This window comes from Sorex araneus, chromosome 3 (assembly GCF_027595985.1).
Source record: "Sorex araneus isolate mSorAra2 chromosome 3, mSorAra2.pri, whole genome shotgun sequence".
NCBI classification, from domain to species: domain Eukaryota; kingdom Metazoa; phylum Chordata; class Mammalia; order Eulipotyphla; family Soricidae; genus Sorex; species Sorex araneus.
The window spans coordinates 206098294-206117557 of record NC_073304.1 but is presented as its reverse complement, the minus strand read 5'-3'; positions in this window follow the sequence as shown (position 1 = coordinate 206117557).

The window sequence follows — 19264 nt, the reverse complement described above, 5'->3', positions numbered from 1 at the left end:
AAGAGAACATCTATAGCTATGGCACCCAGGTCAGAGGTTGCATGCGGTTAATTTTAGAAGGAGGGGTTAACTATAAAGGGGTAGTCTGAGGGAATTTGGGGATGAATAGGGTCATCTATGTAGAACTTTGGAAAATGGTCTTTTGACTAGAAATGAAAGCAGAGGCAAAAGTCATTATCTATAAATGTTTATTGGAGGGGTATGGATTAACAAATCTGAAGAATTTTCTATGCATAGTAGGCAGGGAATGAATGAGGCCCATTTTTGTTACTGTTTCTGGCATATCGAATACACCACAGGTAGCTTGCAGGCTCTGCTGTGTGGGTGGAATGTTGTAATGATCTGCACGCTGACAAACATGCCACACACCTTGTGCATGGACATGCTGCTCACATACAGAAAATACTGGCCAAATTGACACAGATGATGCAAGGAGTCCAGCCCTGCACCTGCCTGCATCTCTGGACAGCACCTATTGGTTTGCTCTTTGCTGGATGGCATCGTTGCCACTCCCTCGCCACAAAGAGGTGGTAAACCATTGAGGGGGATGTCTGTCTTCTACAAGTTATTCACTCGAGTCATCCTGAATAGGATTGGCAGAACACTAGACAAAGGACAACCATGCGAGCAAGCCAGGTTCCGAAAAGGGTTCAGCACAATCGACCATATCCACATGGTGACCAAACTCATTGAAGTTTTGCAAGAGATCAAGATGCCATTCTGTCTAATGTTCATCGATTTAAAGGCCTTTGAGGGAGTAGGGGGTGGGGCCGGGGGGTATACTGGGGATTTTGGTGGTGGAATATGGGCACTGGTGAAGGGATGGTGTTTGAATATTGTATAACTGAGACATAAACCTGAAAACTTTGTAACTTTTCACATGGTGATAAAATAAAAATTTTTTAAAAATTAAAAAAAAAAAAGAGAAGGCCTCTGATTCTGTTGAGACTGAAGCGGTCATCGAAGCTCTAGCCAAACAGCGTGTTCAAACTCAGTACATCAGGATCATCTGTGAGCTATATTATGGATTCACCACAGGATCTCACCATTCTACAAGGAAGTGATCATCAACATAAAGAGAGGGGTTCAGCAGGGAGATACCATTTCACCAAAACTCTTTAGTGCCACCCTCGAGAGTGTCATGCGACGACTGGAATGGGAAGGAATGGGAGTGAAGATAGATGCTCGGCAACTACACCACCTCTGCTCCACTGATGACATTGTTCTAATAACATCGAACATTAGCCAAGCCACACATATGCTAGCTGACTTCGACCGTGAGTGTGGAAAGGTCAGACTGCAGCTGAATCTCAAGAAGGCAATGTTCATGAGAAACGGACTAGTTCCTTATGTTCCATTTGCTCTCTACGGAAGGAACATCTCCAAATGCAGCAGTTAAGTGCACCTACGTCAAGAACTCAACATGACGAATGACCCACCTGAGGTGTGCAGGAGGAAGAGAGCAGCATGGAATGCCTTCAAGAACGTCGAAGAAGTGGTTAAGAGGACGAAGAACCTCCAGCTCTGAGCACATCTTTTCAACTCCATTATTCTTCCTGCACTAACATATGCCTCAGAGACCTGGGCCCTATGAAAGCAGGATAAGAAGGCTATTCAGGTCTCCCAAAAAGGAATTGAAAGGGCTATGCTTGGAAAATCACATTTCACTCAAGTGAGAGAAGGAATCCGGAGTTCTGACCTCCATCGACAATCGAGAATCAGGGACGATGTCTCATTTGCCAAGGCATCAAAATCAGATGGACCAGATATGTAATGCAATTTGGAGATGACCGCTGGACTAGAGCTGTTACCGACTGGATTCTACAGGACATCAAAAGAACGCCTGGCCGCCCACCTACGAGATGGTCAGACTTCTTCGTCAAGACCCTGAACAAACAGTTTGACGCTCTTCGTGTTCCTGGAGCAAGCAGATGCCATTGGGCTACACTAACACGTGACAAGGACGAATGGAGATGTTACTGGTGCCCACTCGAGCAAATCGAGGAGCAACAGGATAACAAGTAATATAAGTGATACTAGGGAGGGAAATACTAAAGAAATCATAGATAATCGAAATCATGTATTTCACTGTCAAGGGAAAAAAATTAGGGCTGATGAGGCAATTGTGAAAATGAATCCTGTGGTGCTAGATCAGGACTGGAGTTAGCAATACAATGCACCAGTATTGTGGTTTGTTGTTGTTATTGTTGTATAGTTGGGCTTTAACCCAGAGCCTCACACATGCAAAGCAAATGCTTCCACCTCAAAGCCAAATGCCTTGACCCAAAACACAGAAGTGTTTGTTTGTTTGTTTTGTTTTGGAGACACACCTGGCAATGATCAGGGGTTATTTTTGGCTCTGTACTCAGGAATACTCCTGGCAGTACTCGGGGGACTATTGGGAGCCTGTGCTAGTTCACTGTATCACTGTCACTGTACACTGTCATCCCGTTGTTTTTTCGATTTACTGGAGCAGGCACCAGTAACACCTCTATTCCTCCCAGCCTTGAGATTTTAGCAGCTTCTCCTTACTCATCTTTCCCAATAACTGGAGGCTCTTTCAGAGTCAGGGGAGTAAGACCTATCATTACTGTTTTTGGCATATTGAATATGCCATGGGTAGCTTGCCAGGCTCTGCCTGTGCAGGCGGGAGGGATACTCTTGGTAGCTTGCCGGGATCTCCAAGAGGTATGTATATATATATATATATATATATATGTGTGTGTGTGTGTGTGTGTGTGTGTGTGTGTATGTATACACACACACACACACATATAAAGTTCTTGTCCTGGGGACGCGTTGTCTAAAGGTTGGTTTATAGAAACCATTGTCTTGGGGTTACACAATCTAAGGGCTGACCTTCTTGTTTTTCTAGCAGGCTTTTTCCCCATTCTTGTGGCAGAATATGTTGCTAAGGTATATCAATATTTAACCAAGGAAAATATCATGGAAACTATGTAATTATAGAAAAATATCAAGTACATTCTAAACTATGTATCTTGAACATTCCTGTATATTTTTCCAATGTATGTTTCCTTCTAGAGACCTATAAAAGTCTGTTGCTTGTTCAATAAAGACTCTGCATGAGCATTGCTTGTCAGCTCTCCATACCCCATTGCCCTTCTTCCCTCTGCCTCGGGGACCCTGTTTGACTTAGCTTCACAGGACAGGGCAGGTGGCACCTGAACAAGGACCTGAAGGCAGGAGGGACTACGGAGGACACCCATGTAGAAGATGGTCGATCGCATTAATGACTCAGGCTTCTGAGAGGTAAGTAATAGAAGTAAGAGAAATTTGCTTGGCCAAGCAAGAAAAAGGAACCATGGGAAATTGTAAAACACAATTTTACAAGGAGTAAAATACAAGCAATTAAGTAATCAAAAATTGTTTGTGCAGATGCTTGCTTTAATGATTCAAAGAGAGGATTTAAAGTAAAAGAAAATCAGACTGTAAAATTTTTGCAGCATGTACATACTGTTTCTCCTTGGTTTCCTAACCAAGGAATTCTAAATGAGCAAACTTGGAAACAAGCAGGTCAAGAGTTTCAGCAGCATTTTAATAATTGTGGTCCTGACCAGAACCCATAAAGTACTTTAAAGACAAGGTCGGCAAAACACTCCACGACATTGAAGCTAACGGTATCTTCAAAGATGGCCAAGCAAGTGAAAACAGAGATAAACATATGGGACTATCTCAAACTAAGAAAGAAGCTTCTGCACCTCAAAGAAATAGTGACCAAAATTCAAAGAGAGTTTACAGAATGGGAAAGGATATTCACCCAATACCCATCTGATAAGGGATTGATATCAAGGATATACAAGGCACTGGTTGAACTCCACAAGAAGAAAACATCCAACCCCATCAAAAAATGGGGCGATGAAATGAATAGAAACTTTCTCAAAGAAGAAATCCGAATGGCTAAAAGGCACATGAGAAAATGCTCTACATCACTAATCATCAGGGAGATGCAGATCAAAACAACAATGAGATATCATCTCACACCACAGCAACTGGCCCACATCCAAAAGAACAAAACCAACCACTGTTGGCACGAATGTGGGGAGAAAGGAACTCTCCTTCACTGCTGGTGGGATGCCGACTGGTTCAGCCCTTTTGGAAAACAGTATGGTGGATTCTCAAAAAATTAGAAATTGAGCTCCCATTTGACCCAGCAATACCACTCCTGGGAATATATCCCGGAGAGGCAAAAAAGTATAGACGAAATGACATCTGCACTTGTATGTTCATTGCTGCACTGTTTACAATAGCCAAAATCTGGAAAAAACCTGAGTGCCTGAGAACAGATGACCGGTTAAAAAACTTTGGTATATCTACACTATGGAATACTATGAGGCTGTCAGAAAAGATGAAATCATGAAATTTGCATATAACTGGATCAACGTGGAAAGTATCATGTTAAGTGAAATGAGTCAGAAAGAGAGGGAGAGATATAGAAATATCACACTCATCTGTGAAATATAAAGTAACAGAATGGGAGACTAACACCCAAGAGTAGTAGAGATAAGGACCAGGAGGTCTGCCCCACAGCTTGGAAACCGGCCTCACATGCTGGAGGAAAAGGCAGCTCAGATAGAGAAGGGAACACCAAGTAAAGAATGTTGGGAGGACCCATTCGGGCTGAAAGATGCGCACCAAGTGTAGACTATAGATCAAACACAATGTCTACTCAATGCCTCTACTGCAAACTACAACACCCAAAAGGAAAGAGAGAACAAAAGGGAATACCCTGCCACAGAGGCAGGGTGAGATAGGGGGATAGGGTGGGGGTGGTGGGAGGGATGCTGGGACCATTAGTGGTGGAGAATGGGCACTGGTGGAGGGATGGGTACTCCATCATTATATTACTGAAATGCAAGCAGGAAAGTTTGTAAGCCTGTAATTGTACCTCACGGTGATTCACTAACAAAAAAAAATAATAATTGTGTTCTGATAAGACTCCAATAGATACTTTTTTGTTTGTTTGTTTTTTGGGGTCACACCCAGCGATGCTCAGGGGTCACTCCTGGCTCTGCACTCAGGAATTACCCCTGGCCGTGCTCAGGGGACCATAGGGGATGCTGGGAATAGAACCCTGGTCGGCCGTGTGCAAGGCAAACGCCCTACCCGCTGTGCTATCACTCCAGCCCCTCCAGTAGATACTTTTGCTCTCTGGAAATTAATTATGAAAGGGATCTGCTTACAGGAAGAAAAATGTGTTCAGAAGAGAAAAGGGAGAAAATAGAAACTAAGGAGGAGCCAGAACAAAGGATAGTCCCTTTGGCTTCTCCCACTCCCACAGCTCCTATAGTAGCTGTTTTAGAAGAAGAAAGTACTAATGATCTTATAGCAGATCAGTTACAAAAATTAACTGTTACTCCCATTAAGAAGATTCAAGAGGCAAATACTCGGCTTCTTCCTCCATATTCTGAGAGGCAATCTGTGTGGGAGGAAGCGATTGCAACGGAGGCAGCAGCAGGAGAGGATGTCAGGGAATTTACTCTATATCCTGGAAGACTGAATGTGCAAGGAAACCGTGTGCATAATAGCCTTACCCTAGAAGAAATTAAAGAGTTAAAATTGGCCTGCTCACAATATGGACCATATGCTCCTTATACTATTACTATTATGAAGCAGGTAACTGAAGAAAATCTTTGTCCCAATGATTGGAAACAGCTCGCCCAAGTGGTGCTTGCCGGAGGAGACTGGACTGCCTGTTATGAAAGTCTGATTATTATGATTTCTGTAAAGAAGCAGCCAGGCATAACAGAAAATGGGTGTGATTTGGGCCGCACCTTCCCTGGAATTTTCCCCCAGGTCACTGTGGAGTGAGCGGGACCCAATACTTTGGCTTTCTGATACACCTGTCAGAGTTGAGCAGTGGTCACTTAATAAAGAAAAGCTCGAAGTTGCAGAAAAGTTAGGACATATAGTGCCTTCTAATTCTCCCTGGAATTCACCTATTTTTGTAATAAAAAAGAAATCTGGTAAATGGAGGTTGCTACGAGATCTTAGAGCAGTCAATGACACTACGCAGACTTATGGGAGCTCTGCAACCGGCCTGCCAAGTCCTGTTGCTATTCCTGATTTGTATTACAAAGCTGTTTTGGATTTAAAAGATTGCTCTTTTACTATACCTTTGCAAGAAAAAGATTGCTGTGGCTTTGCTTTTAGTGTTCCTACTATTAATTCACAAAAACCTTATGAATGTTATCATTGGGTTGTTTTATTCCAAGGAATGAAAAACAGACCCACTTTGAGTGAAAAGTTTGTAGCTAAAGCTATTCAGCCTGGGGACTGGAGTGATAGCACAGCGGGTAGGGTGTTTGCCTTGCACGCAGCCGACCTGGGTTCAATTCCCAGCATCCCAAACAGTCCCCTGAGCACCGCCAGGAGTAATTCCTGAGTGCAGAGTCAGGAGTGACCCTTGTGCATTGCTGGGTGTGACCCCCCCCCCAAAAATAGCAACAACAACAATAAAAAAGCAACAAAGCTATTCAGCCTGTAAGAAAATTATTTGAGCAGGTCATGGATAGTACATTATATGGATGGTATTCTTATAGCTGCCAAAACTGTTGCATGAACGTTCGTGCGGTCGGAGGCGCTGAGATAAGGAACTCGGAAGAAATGTCTTGATTGGAGGACTAAGGCTCTCTCTGGCTCTTAGCAAAGGCAGAGGGCCTCGTGGACCCCCTTTTAATTGATCATGGTACCCCTAAAGGGTGCAATTCAGTGACGTCACCAAAGGCATCAAAAGATGTTACAGGAAGAACATTGAGGCAGCATTATTTCCTTGTATCTGCAGGCCAGTAATCTAGGCCTCTGGAAAGAAGATGCAAAACCAAAACTGAAACCTTCCTTGGGCTAAAAGAACTTGGATTTACATCCCAAAGACAAAACTGGGCCCTGCACCTGAAATCTACATCCCAAAGACTAGGATGGGCCAAAGCCTACAATTTACAATATCAAAGGTCAGGCCAGGCTAACACTATCTGCATGTCAAAGACCAGCCAGGCTTCTGTGAGAGAAGGAAAACTGCTCTTTTCAGTATTCTGAAATTATTTTTCTGAAGGCAGCTTGAAGGGGGAAAATGTTCAGCTTCATCCAAACCAGTCAGGACACACGAGAAATCTCGCCCATTTTCATGGGTCCCTATGTTCCTGTCCGTAGTACAGTACAGTATACATGGGCTCGCCCTGGTAGCTCAGTCCAGCCCCAACACAAAACTATAGATTTAATAGAAGAAGCATATGTGGCATTACAAGATAATCTTAAGAAATGGGGACTTTTAATGGCACCAGATAAAATCCAATGGAAAATCCCCTATGAATATTGGGGTTATAGATTATTACAAGACCAAATTGTGCCACAAAAAGTGGAAATCCAGAGAGATTGTTTGAAAACCTTAAATGATTATCAAAAATTATTTGAAGATATTAATTGGTTTCGACGTGTTTTAAAATTAACCACTGGGGAATTAAAACCTCTTTTTGATATATTAAAAGGAGATGCTGATCCTTTATCCCCCAGGGAGTTAACTCCTGAAGCTTCTTTGACGTTAGGAGCATAAAGGAGGCTTTTCAAGCAGCTCAGCGAAAGTACTTGAATTATAATAATAATCCATTTTACTTATGTATATGTCCTACTGGGCTGGAGCGATAGCACAGCAAGTAGGGCGGTTGCCTTGCGTGTGGCCGACCCAGGTTCAATGATTCCTCCGTCTCTCTCGGAGAGCCTGGTAAGCTACCAAGAGTATCCTGTCTGCACGGCAGAGCTGGGCAAGCTACCTGTGGCATATTCGATATGCCAGAAACAGTAACAAGAAATCTCACAATGGAGACGTTACTGGTGCCTGCTCGAGCAAATAGATGAACAATGGGACGACAGTGTTACACTGCTGTATGTCCTACTAATTACACGCCTACTGCTGTCTTATGACAAAATGGTCCTTTGGAATGGATACGTTATTCTGCTTCACCTCCTAAAGCATTATTAACTTATATAGAAGCTTGTAGTGAATTGATTATTACTGGAAGAAAAAGATCACAATCATTGCTTGCTATGGATCCATCAGTAATTGTGGTACCCTATAATAAAAAACAGGTAGATTGGTTGTTCTCTATGGAAGATTCTTAGGGGCTAGCATTTTTAGGATATACTGGAAGGAGTGATAATCATTATCCTGGTGATAAATTGTTACAATTTTCCTTAAAAACATCTTTTATCTTTCCCCATGTTGTTAAAAAGACTCATATTGGAGGTGCCTTAACTGTATTTACTGATGGAATCTCTAAAGGATTTGCTAGCATAGTTGTGAAAGATAAACTTCAGTTGTTTCCTATTTCTACAGCACCTGCTCAGCCGAATAAATTATATGCTATTTGGAAAACTTTGCAATTATAAAAAGAACCTTTGCATATTTTTATGGATAGCTGCTATATAGCTAAAATTTGCCAGCAGTAGAAACAGCCATTTTGCCTCAAATGAGTACCTCTCCCATTGTTACTTTGCTTATTAATATTCAACAATGCTTGAAAGCCTGGATTTATGGGGTCTCTGTCGGACATATCAGAGCCCATTCAGGTTTACTGGGTCCTTTATCTGAAGACAATGAGCAGGCAGACCTTGCTCTTAGATTTCATGCTGTTTTTACACCTGAACAGTCACATAAATTACATCATCAAAATGCAAAAGCCTTGCAATATCAATCTGGACTTACTAGAGAGGCAGCATGATTAATTGTTAAAAATTACCCTGCCTGTGCACTTCATTCCAGAATAGTTTCTGATGGGGTTAAAATCCAAGAGGACTCCTTCCTAACTATGGCAATGGATGTTATGGCAAATAGATGTTACTCATGAACTTCATTTGGAAAATGAAATTTATTCATTTTTCAGTGGACATGTTTTCAGGCCTGATCTTTGCAAACTTTACAAACTGGTGAGGCCTTTAAAGATATATTGCGCCATTGTCTTAGTCAATTTGCTCGATTTGGTATTCCACAATCCTATAAGATTGATAATGGCCCAGGATATACTGGTAAAGCATTTCAAAACTTTTTGCAATACATTTGATATTAAGCATGTTACTGGAATCCCATATAATCCACAAGGACAAGCTATTGTGGAGCGAGCTAATTAGACCTTGAAGGTCATGCTTCATAAATCAAAAGAAAAAGGGGATAGAGTAGGGAAGTCTATAAACCGACACCTCAGAATTTATTATCTCATGATTTATTTGTCCAAAACTTAAAATTTAAGTAAGGATCGTTCTAGTGCTTCTGATCATTTCTGGAAGCATAATGATAAGAAAAAAATTGCTCAGGCCAAGTGGAAAGATCCAAATACTCATCACTGGTATGGACCTGATCCTGTACGAGTGTGGGGAAGAGGATATGCTGTGTCTTTTTCAGAATCCACAATGAACCACAATGGTTACTGGCAAGATTCGTCTGGCATGTGGAAGAAAATGAGGAAGAACAAGAATTGGCCAATGTGAGTCGTTCGATGGAAGATGAGGAAGATGCTGACGATCCCAACACACAAGAATCAACCGTCCATGTTGTGGCTCTGTCAACTGTTAGCCACAATGACATTAAAGTCACAACTGGTCTGGAGTGAAATCTTTTGGACCTATGTCCCGGATCCTCCTATGTTACAATTAGCCCCTTGGAGAGGGGAAAAAATTCAGTTTTATAACAATGCTACTCAGTATGTTGGGGGTCAAAAGCTAATCATATTGAATGGCATCAGACAAATATGTCTTTTCGTAGTATATCTGGGGGAGTGCCCATCTGTTTAGAAAAGAATTCAACTGTTAGTGTAATGTTAGGATGTCTGGGTTTGCAGGATCATGTGCTATATTGGAAGAACCTTACCAATGTTGTTACTATTAATGGAATAGGAAATTTTCTAAATGGTCTCAATCCTATGATGGATCTCATTTACCACCAGATTTAGAGACTTGCACACAAACTGTTGTACCCTCTCTATACTCAGTGTGGACGATGTGTAGGAGTCTTCAGGCCAGTTCCTGGACCATGCAGAACTACACGTGGATCTGCTGGCATCCTCGAGCTCAAGATTCAAGTTTGAAAGGCAACTGGAAAATTGCATATGCACCCTGGGGACTACTGAATGAAGGTCATCAGATGGGAATATGGAGAGTGGCCTTAGCTATGGGAAAGGACAATGAATTATATCTGGACAATGTAGAACAATCGAACACTCCTAATGGAAATCAGAATGTACAATTCTCTCTTGGTATGGGCAATTTAAAAACTGATGGGTCTGTTAAAGTTTGTGTACCGCTGCCCTGGGTTTTTATGTTTGGATATGATAATATTACTTATATGTCAGGAGTCTGGAATGTAACCTGTAATAATTGTATAATTACTAATTGTATTATGGGAATTGGTCTAGGGAAACAAGTATTAATTCTAAAACAACCTTCTTTTTTATTGATTCCTACCAGTATTATGGGTCCTTGGGCTGAACAAAAATCATTGGTGATATTGCAAACTCTGTATGAAGTAATTAGACCTATGAGGGCAGTAGGATTAATTGTAGTTGGAGTTCTAGCCTTGATTAGTATTATTGTTACTGCTACTACAGTAGGAATTGCTCTATCACTTTCAATACAAATAGCTCATGTAGTCAATAAATTGTCTAAAAATGTGAGTACTGCTTTAAGCCTGCAAGAATCTATAGATAGAAAATTGGATGAAAAAGTAAATAACTTATGGGATGTAGTTAAAATGACGGGTAATGAGGTACAGGCATTGCAGGCATGATGGAAACTAAGATGTCATCATAACTTTACTTGGACTTGTGTAATTAATGCTAAATACAATGATACCATGTATCCATGGAATAAAATTAAGAATCATGTTGAGGGTCTCTGGCATGTTGCTAATGATAATCTGGATCTTTTAACATTACATCAAGAAATCTTAGGCATACAGCAAGCTCCAAAAATTAAAGAACCAGACATTAATCCAGTAGAATTTTCGAAAGGTCTATCTTCCTATGTTAAACCTACTCACTTACTGAATACTGCGTATGGCATTATTGGCTTTATTATTTTTATATGCATATCATTTGCTATGGTACCCTGTGTTATAAGAATGATACTGTGGCAGTTAAAAACATGTGGTTAATAATACATTAGATACACTTAGCCACAGGGCAACATCTGCCATTACAAAATAGAAAAGGGGGTTATGTTGGGAGCCTGTGCTAGTTAATACTAAGAAAGTTCTTGTCCCGGGGACGTGTTGTCTAAAGGCTGGTTTATAGATACCATTGTCTTGGGGTTACACAATCTAAGGGCTGACTTTCTTGTTTCTCTAGCAGGCTCTTTCCCCATTCTTGTGGCAGAACATGTTGTTAAGGTTTATCAACATATAACCAAGGAAAATATCATGGAAACCATATAATTATAGAAAAACATCATTGACATCGAGAAACCAAATACATTCTAAACTTATTTATCCTGAACATTCCTCTATATTTTTCCAATGTAGGTTTCCTTCTAGAGCCCTATAAAAGTCTGTTGCTTGTTCAATAAAGATGCTGCATGAGCATTGCTTGTCAGCCCTCCTCACCCCATTGCCCTTCTCCCTCCATCTCGGGGACCCTGTTTGACTTAGCCGCATGGGACGCAGCCAGAGACTACATGGGACACCCACGTCAACCATGTGCAAGACAAACACCCTACCCACTGTAAACATAGAGGCTGAAATGCATTTAGAGAGCTATGTGTGTGCATGAGTTACTATCTGACATACACTTCCTGACTCTGTCCACTGAGAGAGCCCAGAAACAGTCACTCCTGAGAAGAAATGCACAATCTCTGGACCCTGACCTTAGTTATAAAACACCATTCTCCTTTGCAATGAATAGGAATTCTGTGGAGAACCTGGAAGAATCAGAACAAAGCGGGTGTGCATCTCTAGACAAAGTAGCTCCTATCAGCCTAGAACAACCTGAGATTCGAGGAGGTCTGAGCTATGACCCATCAGCAAGCTCAGCTGCTGGCCACATGGATGGGGGCAGGACAGGTGCTTGTGGTACATTTAGAGTCACTGAACCCAGAAAATTTGGATGAGAGAGTGTATAAATACTAGCCAACTTACTGAGAGTGAGAGAGCATACCACCTATTCCAGAACTTTCCAGACATGATCAACAGGGAGAACAGGTAATGAACACATGGGTATTGCTACCCTGACATTGCTTCATAAAATAGGCCACTGTAGCTGAAGCCTCCGCCTCTGAAACAGTCTTTGCATAAGCTAACTGACCTCAGACATCAGTACTGAGAAACATTCAGATTCTGATAAAGCATTTATCAATCAGAATAAATAAATAAGTGCTGTCCCTACAGTGTTTCCCAACAGGCTAGCCTAGATTTTCATCAACGTGGCAATACTTGGATGGTTATCCCAGAAAGTAGAACTTGGATGCTATTGATGGCTATGGCCCGTTCCAGTCTAGGAAGAAGTTCCATTCTTAGAGATAAAGTGACTTTAAATTTTACCTTCCACATTCCTCCTTTTTTTTTTTTTTTTTTTTTTTTTTTGCTTTTTGGGTCACACCTGGCGATGCACAGGGGTTACTCCTGGCTCTGCACTCAGGAATTACTCCTGAAGGTGTTCAGGGGACCATATGGGATGCTGGGAATCGAACCTGGGTCGGCTGCGTGCAAGGCAACGCCCTACCCGCTGTGCTATCACTCCAGCCCCAACTCCTCCCTTTCTTATTGCTCTGGAAATCCAAAGAATTTAATGTCTTTAACATATGCTGCTTTTTAAACTGCTTTGCCATCTATAAAATTCTTGCAAGCTTCATCACTTTAAAATCCATTGACTTGGGCTGGAGTGATAGCACAGCGGGTAGGGCGTTTGCCTTGCACGCGGCCGACCCGGGTTCGATTCCCAGCATCCCATATGGTCCCCTGAGCACCGCCAGGGGTAATTCCTGAGTGCAGAGCCAGGAGTGACCCTTGTGCATCGCCAGGTGTGACCCAAAAAGCAAAAAAAAAAAAAAAATCCATTGACTTTCCTCAAATCAGCAGTGTATGTCTAAAAGCCGGAATTAGTACCTGCAAAGGTTTGAGTTGAGTCAATATGCTCCTAAATAAATCATCTAATTTTTATTATTGGGTTGGATTTAGTGATACAAAATGCTTTGAGTAAGGGTTCTCAAAATCCTCTTCAAGTCTATAAAATATTACAGGTAGGAGTTTGCAGAGTTCATTCATTAGTTCATTTGTTCATTCAACAAATATTCCTTTTTGGTCTTCTATATGGGGTCACTCCATTAAGTCCTGGGGATACGCAGTATATTAAATCTTGTCTAAGTTCATTAGAGTTAATAGTGGCATAGAAAATGGTCAGTAAACAAATCAAAATGCATTCAACATCTGATGATTAATTGCACTGCACTGTAGCACTGTCGTCCTACACTGTTGTTCATCGGTTTGCTTGAGCGGGCACCAGTAACGTCTCCATTGTGGGACTTGTTACTGTTTTTGGCACATCCAATATGCCACGGGTAGCTTGCCAGGCTCTGCCGTGTGGGCGGGATACTCTCTGTAGCTTGCTGGGCTCTCTGAGAGGGACGGAGGAATTGAACCCGAGTCGGCCGCATGCAAAGCAAATGCCCTACCCACTGTGCTATCGCTCCAGCGCAGACATAGACATATAGATGCAAAATAATCAAAGATATATTGTGATCAAAGAGTTGCAAGAAGAGATAATAAGTTGATTAGTTACACAAAGAAATTCAAAGAGAAGAAGAAGAACTGTGGGGAGAGGTCGGGGTGATAGTACAGTGGGTCATGGTACATTTCCTTTGCATACCACTGATCTGGGTTTGATCCCCAGTGTCCTATATGGTCCCCGGGAGTAAATCCTGAGCACAGAGCAAAGAGGCCTGGAGTAACCCCTGAGCGTCATCGGGTGTGGCCCAAAAACAAAAACAAAAAGAACCATGGCTGTGGCGAGCAGTGCTGGAGCACATGCTCTGCGAGAAGGACACCAGGTTTTTCATCCCTGACATTACAGGGTCCCGCAGGACGACTAACACTTGAGTACCAACCCAGTAGTCCCTGAGAATATCTAGATACAGTCCCCCAAAAAACTTGTGAGAAAAACCTTTTTTGTGTGTGCTTGTTTTCAGGCCACACCCACTAATGCTCAGGCCTTACTTTTTTTTTTTTGTATTGAATCACCATTAGAAAAGTTACAAAGCTTTCAGGTTTAAGTCTCAGTCATACAATGATCAAACACCCATCCCTACACCAGTGCACATGTTCCACCACCAAGAACTTCAGTATACCTCCCATCCCACCCACCGCTGCCTATGTGACTGATGATTTTTCACTTTATCTCTCTTTACTTTGATTACATTCAATATTTCAACAGAAAACTCACTATTATTATTTGGATTTTCCCCCCCAACAATCAGACCCGCCGAAAAGGCATCATTTGATAATTTGTTTTCCATTGCTGAGAATGAAGAGCATACGAGGTCGCGCAGCCACTGTTGCTGTGCAGCTGCGTGATTTTGGATTTCTGGTATTTTAGTAATTAAGTCCAGAGAAATTTCTGCCAGAAGTCGCGTCACTGCAAGCTCGTACCTCCGGTTAGTGGGCTCTATAATAAGATGGACGTCGCCACGCCACCACTGCTTCTGCTGAAAGGAAAGGCCGAGAGAGAAAAACCTTTCCCCTCCTGGGGCCGTAGCTCAGTTCACAGTCTAGAGGCATTTCTGCAAGAAGCTGTTGGGTGCCAAAAGTAGTTAGTGGGCCTCCGGGATCATGGTCTTTTAGGAGCGGGAGAGCCGTTTGTATGCGGCTGCTCAGGGCCTCATCTGGGCGGAGAGGGCGTCAGGGCTTACTCTTGGCTCTGCATTTAGGGAATCATTCCTGGCTAGACTTGGGGGTGGGAGACAATAGGGATCAAATCCCTGTTCACCACAAGAAAGGCTAGTGTCCTGCCCGCTGTAGTTTCTCTCCAGCCCCAATAACTTAAAAGTGCTTTAAAGAAAAACAAGGAAATAGTGAGACTATGATATATAAGCAAATCACTCTTTATGGTGAGGCAGAGAAGATAATCAATATAAAGCTAGGTTATTATACTTATTGTTAACTCGTATAATTTATGTGAATAGTTATATTAAATTAATTCTGGCTCAGCAAAGTTGATGCAATGTTCAGTGCTGGTTATTGTTGTCAACCATCATGGTGGCCCTTCCCACTTCCCGGACTCAGAGTAGATCCTGTGTCCTAGAAAGAGACCTGCAATCATCCTGGTCACTGCTGGGAAGGCTGTGACAAAGTCTGCAGTGGAGAGAGCTGCTCACTGCCTCTCATGCCTGTCTTCCTCATCATTAAGTAGGTTCCCTGGGACCATGACCTGTGTTTCCAGGCCTGGGTGTCAGAGGGGCTGCCCCATCTGAGAACGTTGGTGCAAGTGTAATTTCCAGCTCTTGGCTCATATTGCCCTGAGATTCCAGGCAACATGTCATCTCCTCAGGCTCTTGAAGAATTCCATTAGTCACTCTTTTTCCCTCCTGTTTTCCTTCAAAGAGCTCCCTAAACCCTCACAGCTAGGTTTGTCAGATTTGGTGTTGGTGGTGGTGAATTGTTTGAGGGGATGGTTTGTTGTTCCTTTGCTTGTTTGCCTAGATAGAGAGATTAATAATTTACAGGAGGCAAGGAAAAGTTAATCTTTCAGGAAAGATTTAATCCCTCTCCAGAGGGAGGGTGGGGGGGAAGTAATTTAATTCTTTCAACAGAAGAAAATGGAGTTAAAATCTCAGTCAGTCGAATCTAGTACACACTTTGGAATTTGCCTCTCGTTCTCCACCTCCAGGACCACCCATCACTCCCTTGAGGAGTATACCATCAGGCCTTGCCTAGATGATGAAACAGGCTCTCACCTGACCTATTGCCCCTTCCAGCTGTCTCCAGAAGGAGACCGTGGTGACATTTCTAAGGCAATAATCTGATGAGTCTTCAAATCTCTCTAACAAATAAGTTACAGGCATGTGATCCAACTTAGGCCAGTGAGGTGCAAGAGACAGCTTGCCAGGATTTCTAGAAAGCTATTCTTTATCTTTCTGACATTCCTTGCCTTCCCCTCCATGTGGCCGTGAGTTATTTTACTTTAAATGAGTGGAAAAAAATCACAGCCCAGTGGAGACCAAGACAGGAGAACCAAGGGAAAAGGAAGCCAGAATATAAGTCAAGTCTGAAATCTCTCTTACATCTGTACTTCTTATTAGAGTTGACTTTTAAAAGAGTGGCTAGAGTGATACCACTGCTAGGGTGCTCACCTTGCATGCAGCAGACCTAGGTTTAATCCTCTGCACCCTGTTACCCATTTGGTCCCCGGAGCCAACCAGGAGAGCACAGACCCAGAGTAAACTGTGAGCACCACAGTGTAGGCACAAAATAAAAACTTAAGAAGGCATTTCCAATGATCAAAGATTGGTTGTATAACAATCTGAATATTCTTAAAAATACTGAATTAAATGCATAAAATAGTTAAGATGAAACGTTTTCATTTTATATATATATACACATATATATTACACAGAACCATAATAAAAAGAATGACAACAATGATAAAAACATGCAACAAATTAGGTAATGACCATTCTTGTGTCCAGCATAGATAGAACTTGAAGTTTTCTTTTTTGGTATTTTGGGACATACTTTTCTTTTTTCTTAATTAAAGCCATTTTCCCCTCCAACAGTCAATTCTGCACATTGTGAGTCATGGCTTAGACCTGAGGCTCATTGTTTAAATTTCAAATACACGTAACAAAATTTAGACCCCGGTGAGAGCTATTCCCAATACCTCTGAAGACATACAATATGTTCCCTTGTTCCCTGGATATCAGCGACCTGAGTGTGCATCTGTCTGAGAAACTGTGAGCTCCCAGCTGCAAGGGTGAGCCAGAGGAAGTTCTTCCTGCCTTACCTAAACTATGGGTCATCAAATCCCTGATAACATGGGTAAACTATCAGGGTGCACGTGGCCGTGCTGAGCAGGTATAAGGGAGTTGGGGACGCTGCAGACCCAACATACAGGTATATGCAGACAGGAGCAGGGGTTTGGGCAGAGGAAGAGCTGGGGTAGAGGAGTGAAATGTGGTGGGTGAGGAGAGACAAGAAGGTAGGCCTCGTGGAACCTGAGCTTCAATTTAAGAGAGAGAGGGACATGTTCATTGAGAGGAGAGGTGGGGTGGGATGATGAGCGGGACAGAGGAAAGAGTGTGGCATCAGAGCAAAGCAGAGATTGTTTCAGGCAGAGCCACAGTAAAAAACAAGACCAGGAAGCAAGGGATAGAAGAGATTTGCAAAGGACAGAGTAGGTCAGAGGATGTGAAGAAGAAAGAGAGAGAGGAATAGCACCCAGGCTGGTTTGTCAGTCTTCAGTTAAAGTCTGAGCAAGCATACTCCCAGCAGAATTCTTCTTCCTCCCTTACCTCATAACCCACCTCACCTTCTCAATTATCCCTCCAAACTAAAGAACCAACCCGCAACCTAACACATTAACAAGTAAGCAAGGATTCACATGCCCTCTAAGTGTGAGTCTGAGCTCAGGTGGCTGGTAGGGGAAGGAACAATGTGGCAGAAGCATGTGGTTCTAGTAGCTGCTACATGGGAAGATTCACCACTGAACCCTAAACCGAGCACCTAACCAGGGAGGAAATGGGGACTGCAAATGAAGAGGGAGTTTCCTCAATGTCACATAACCCATGGTGGCAAGTGAAAATAAGAAGCTGGCTAGTCAAGTCCTAATTGGGTTCTCTTTGCTTTTCTAGGTGTCACGTGGTGCTCTATGTGGGTGCATGTGTTGGATGAGCAACAGGGGTCCTTTGATTGGAATGATGTTTTTGCAGTGGCTTTACCACCAAGCAGACCTCATCGGACTCCTTACGTAATAACAATAATTCAAGATGGGCTTTTGTTCAGAATCCTGCATTTATTTGTGGTTTATATGACAGTTGGCATCTCTTCCTACCTCTCCCCCAACCAACCCTGCATTTATTTTGGATCTTAGTGTGTTGGCTGAGCTCTAAGTTCTCTGACCTTCCCCAGCCCTACCCCTACAAGTCCTTGCCAACGCAGAGAACAGATATAATGCTGTTTTTTATTTGAACAAACAACATAAAAATGTGGCATTTTCAGGCTAATTGGAGGTGGGGAGCGTAGTCAGAAGAGGAAGAGGACTGGAAATAATAGAAGAAAAAATAGGGAGTCTATAATACTGTGTGTTCAATGGCATCGAAAAGGGAGATGAGAGATAGGAAGGAATTATGGAACATTTGAGGGGAAAATGGAAGAATGGCCTTGATTAAGTAAAAGGATGTTCAAGTTCATGACAAGAAAGAAGGAAAACAGTCTGCCTATGCCACCAGGTGGCTTTTGAGAATTCCCTTCTCCCATCCTGCTGGATTCCCAGAAAGTTCTGGACAAATTCCTCCTTCCAGTCCGACCATGTTGTGGCTAGGGGGAAACTCACTGCTAAGCCCAGCACTTCTCTGCAGAAAGCACCATGGCCCTTACATAACGGCACCCTCAGAAACCACCCAGCATCCCATGAATCCTCCCACGAAAAACACTTAGACAACAGATACTCTTTCTGCATGCAGGGGAGGTATGTGGAGTATCCCAGATATTAACTCTTCTCTGCCATAAGCCCCTCCTCCCACTGAAGGGGGCTTCTGGATAGCACTTCCACCCACCCAAAGGCATGTGCAGCCCATGAGACATATTTGCAAGCTAATGGGGATGGAGGTGGGGGAAGAGGATTGGAAGTAATAAAAGAGAGACTGGGACTCCGACATTGCCACATCCTGCTGACAGCCCAGGCCAGCAGGCCAGGAGGGCAGCTCTGTTCTCTGGAAGAGAACAAATGGAGGAGTCCCAGGAAGAATAAACATTGCCATATTGAGCCATGCTTGGAACAAGAGTCTATTTGTTTGGTGTTCTGGGAGACTAACTAGAGGAAATTTTTATTTTAGCCAGGAAAGAAAAAATAATAAGTGAGTGACAGCCAGCCAGTGTGGGGGGGGGGTGGGCGAAATAGACAGGTCAGTTGTCACTCAATTTGTGATTCCCTCTAATTGCCAGACCTTGCATGCGCAGCACTGCAATGTGTAGAACTCTATTTCTGAGGAGAGAATCAGAAAAGTCAGCCTTTATGTCTGAGTGTCACAAAGATGCCATGTGATCCTAGGAATTTGTGTG